Here is a 4,211-nt window from a genome sequence, read left to right as displayed (position 1 = left end):
AGTGGGCCCGAAGACATTCAGTTCGTCATTTTTAGCCATAATAAAGTTTGTATATGATCGTGAGGAATGTCTTCGGATGAAGTTATGTAGTGTCATTGTTGCAACCACAATATGCACCTGTTTTCGAAATGGAAATGACGACATATCACGTAGGATGACACATTTCTTCTTCCAAACCCCAAACGTTCTTTCAATTACCCCATGTAAAGAGGAGTGACGTTTGTTAAACATTTCTTTCCTACCACGAATAATGTCAGTTGCTCGCTCAAAATCATAACCATGATACCTAATGTCTGGATATAGCTTCAGATAGCCCCTCTGCATAGGGTATTCAACATCAACCAAATAGTATTTTTTTGTTATGGAAGATATTATTATTTGCAATAAATACCTATAACTTGAAATTTTATAAATCAAAACATACCTGAAAGCAGATGAGGAAAACTCTGCGATCTATTCCTCGTAGCATAAGAGAAACTTCGACTATCATGTGCACTCCCTTCTCAGCCTGCCATAACATCTGTGAAACACATGTTGAAGTCACATACCACCATAACATTTTGAGTAGTTGAACCACTTCGACCAATGTAAGCCACCTTGTCCTGGCTGAGTATTCGGGCATCAACGTGAGTACCGTCAATTGCACCTATGCAGTTCTGTTTTATAAGGTTAAAAAAAGATTTATATTTTGATATGAAAGTAAATAAAAGAATGATTACTTTAAAGTAAGGGATGTAACGAGGATCGACTGGGATTTGTCCTGGAGTATTAGCAAATGATGGATCATCTGGCCTGATGATTTTAGCGGCTAAGCTAACAAGCTAAGCTAACAAGAGCTAACAAGTGTCTGTATGCCTTTGGAAAAATAACGAGTTATTGTCTCCGATGAATGATGAAATATCTCCATAACACCCCTAATTGATTCATTCTGTGACAAAATATATAGTGTTATAGCCAATACCTCCCTTCTAGTCGTTCTCGAAGAACCTTGGAGTCTGTGATTCAGGGATAACTCGTGCAGGAGATTCATAAAGATCGGTATTGTCATTCAAAATATGTTACTGAACCTAATAGGATTTCCAAAAAGCATTTCGCTTACCCATTTATCCCCAACAAAGCTGGAGGTCATTCGGGGTATACGAACACTGCTTGATCAGTAATCCTCCAACAGTAATATGACAATAGCTGCAGCTCATGCCATTCTCTTATGACGTTCATGTTGTGGATCCATCCTAAAGGAAGAAAGATCTCGGTTAGTTCATCAATTATTAATCAATACAGCGTGCGAGAAATAAATAATGAGAACACTCAGCTAGTTGAAATCAAAAAAATGTAGAGCTCTACTAATATGCATTCTGGAATCAAGTAAAAGTACATTTAAAAAAAACACAACTCCAAATAACAGCTGAGTTCATAACTTCAAAGTGTACATAATACATTTCTTGAAAACACAAAAACTCAATCATCCACAATAACACGTCAATATTTGAATCGTAACTCTGGTTCCATCGCCATAAATATGTGCCTACATGTTGGATCCTCAAGTTTTTTCGCCTACGAAATATGTGCCTACATGTTGGATCCTCAAGTTTTTTCATACATATTGCATGAAAGTGCTTATCCGATACTACTTCAGGGATGGTAGACAAAGTTCAAAGACAATTGAAGATAGTGCGAAGATAGTGCTGTCAGGAAGTGGAGCGGCGGTGGTGCTCCAAAAGAATCTATGAGTCTTTCAAATGAAGTTTTCACAAAAGTGTTTCTTTCTTTCTTCTGCCTAGCCTGGGCCTCTTCATATGTGAGCTTGATTCCCCCATCTCCCTCTGGTTAACACTGTGTATTTCTTCTTCAACTTCCACCGGCTCTGGTGGAAAATCATCGGGTATTCCTGTAAACCCTGCATTCCTGTAAACCCCGTCTCACTAGGGGTGAATGCATGCTTTCCTGTTGCCACAACCCCCTTGAACATTATGTCAAGTTTATCTTTAATATCCGACTCAATTCCGCTCTGCTTGTATTTTTTTGCTGTCGACATTGCCTATAACATTAAAATTTGGAGGGGGTTAGGGGGATAATTGTTTAAATTGAAAATATATGTAATAAATAAATAAATAATGAGAAATTTACCTCTAATTTCTCGGCCCACCATTCATCTGAAACATCAATTGTCCGTTTGATTGGATCCCAGCCCAACCCCATGGATCCACGTTTCAGCTCCTTCCAACTTTTTCACTCCTTCAATTGATCCCTTTTATTTTTAAACTTCAGCCTGTCATAATCTCATGTCATAATCCCTTTTAGCTATATTTTGCCAACCTTCCTTATTGAAATAGGTGGTGGCCTATTCACGATCTCAATCTCAGTGATGCAGATGTTGCAAAAAATATTTGTAACTTCCTTATCCCACATCGTTGAGGGACCACCTTCATTTGTCTTAGCCATTGTGGAATTATATGAAGAATTGCATATTGCATAAAGAAATTGATATTGTAACTCAACAAGCATAAGAAAATTCTCCAAATTAACCAACAAGAGATGAAAGGCATAGACATCTTAAAAAAAACCTATATACACATAATGAACATATATCCACAAGTGATCCAACTGAAGTTACATCCACAAGAGATGAAAGATGTCTATGCCTTCATAAAAAAAAAAAAAAAATGAAATAAAAAAATGCACCAAAAAAATGAAAGATCAACAAATGAACCAACAATAGTGTCCAAATTTGCTCATAAAAAAAATAAAAAAATAACACAAAGGAATTATGTGGTTCTGTCAAAGACCTACATCCACAGTAATGCATCGAACATATTTTATTTTCCAATTATGAAAGATTACATAGCTATAATTCTCAATGAAGAACACTACAACTAAAGTACATGTGTAACAATAAAGCAATACACATCTTATATTTGATATGCAACTTCTCATACATGTCGTGGAATCCAATTCCACTGAAGCAATTGCCGAATTACCATAATGCATTTCCATTATCTAAGATGCTCATATCGACAGTCATTATCATCACCATAATGAGTGTTGCAAACCGAAGCTCTAAATACCAATATAACTCGTAGCTCTAAAATATAAGCAATGTATTTCCTCTCTACCCTCAACATCAAAGGAAGCTTGAAAACCCCATAAAAATATACCAACACCCCATAAAAATATAAACCCCATAAAAATATACCAACCCGATGCTCTAAATGGCCTAAATAGTGAATAGTATTTGCATTGCATAAAAATTTCCCCATCATTTGCTAAATAGTGAATAGTATTTGTATTGCAAATGAACTTGCAGATATTATTTCTTCTCCACAACCATTTTAATGAAACAAAAACTGCATCCAACATTTTCTATCTAATGTCATAACCATTTTAATGAATCAATATATATAGTAAACAATGAAACAAAAACTACACCTATCCAAAATTCCATAAAAACACCCATCCAACAATTCATAAATATGTAATGCCCAAATTTTGTTGCGGATATAGCATTTTAACGAAATTCCATAAAAACACCCATAAAAAATTCCATAACAACGCCCATCCAAAATTCAATAAGAACCATTTTAACGAAATATGTAATGCCCAAACTTTCATCCAAATTTCAGATCTAGCAAAAAGTGAAAAAAAACTGCATCCAACATGAGGCCGAAAGCACAAGTGAAACAAAAACCGCATCCATATTTCAGATCTAGCAAAAACAGAGAAGGGTCGAAAGCTTTGAAACAAAACTGCCTCCAAAATTCAAATAGAGCAAAAGCACCTGTCGGCACTATTTTTGGTGTGGGGTTTGCCCGTAAGAAGCTGTCGGTCATCGGAATTGAAATCCCGTTGCCCGCTTCGGAAGGACGTTAAAAAAAATTTAATTTTGAAAAAGATGAAGTCAAACTGACCCCATAATTTTCATAGTTTAGGTGAAAGAGCACTTTATCTCAAATCATGTATCTATCCTGAAGGATGAACACAAGAATTGAGAGTGAGGCTCGATTAAATAAACTAAAGAAAGTTATGACATCCGTTTGGTCTGCGAAACCAATATATTGGCCGACAAGTTCCCCTATTTAATATAAGGAATTAAATAGGGTTTATATTATGCTGGGTTCGGGAAAAGCTTCCTATAAGGGCAAGCCCCTATAGTTAATTATATCTTAGATAATTAAAGTTACCTAAGAATACTCTCGATAGAAATCAAGGAAAAA

This window comes from Phalaenopsis equestris, unplaced genomic scaffold, assembly GCF_001263595.1.
Source record: "Phalaenopsis equestris unplaced genomic scaffold, ASM126359v1 Scaffold000224, whole genome shotgun sequence".
NCBI lineage: Eukaryota > Viridiplantae > Streptophyta > Magnoliopsida > Asparagales > Orchidaceae > Phalaenopsis > Phalaenopsis equestris.
This window is presented reverse-complemented; position numbering follows the sequence as displayed.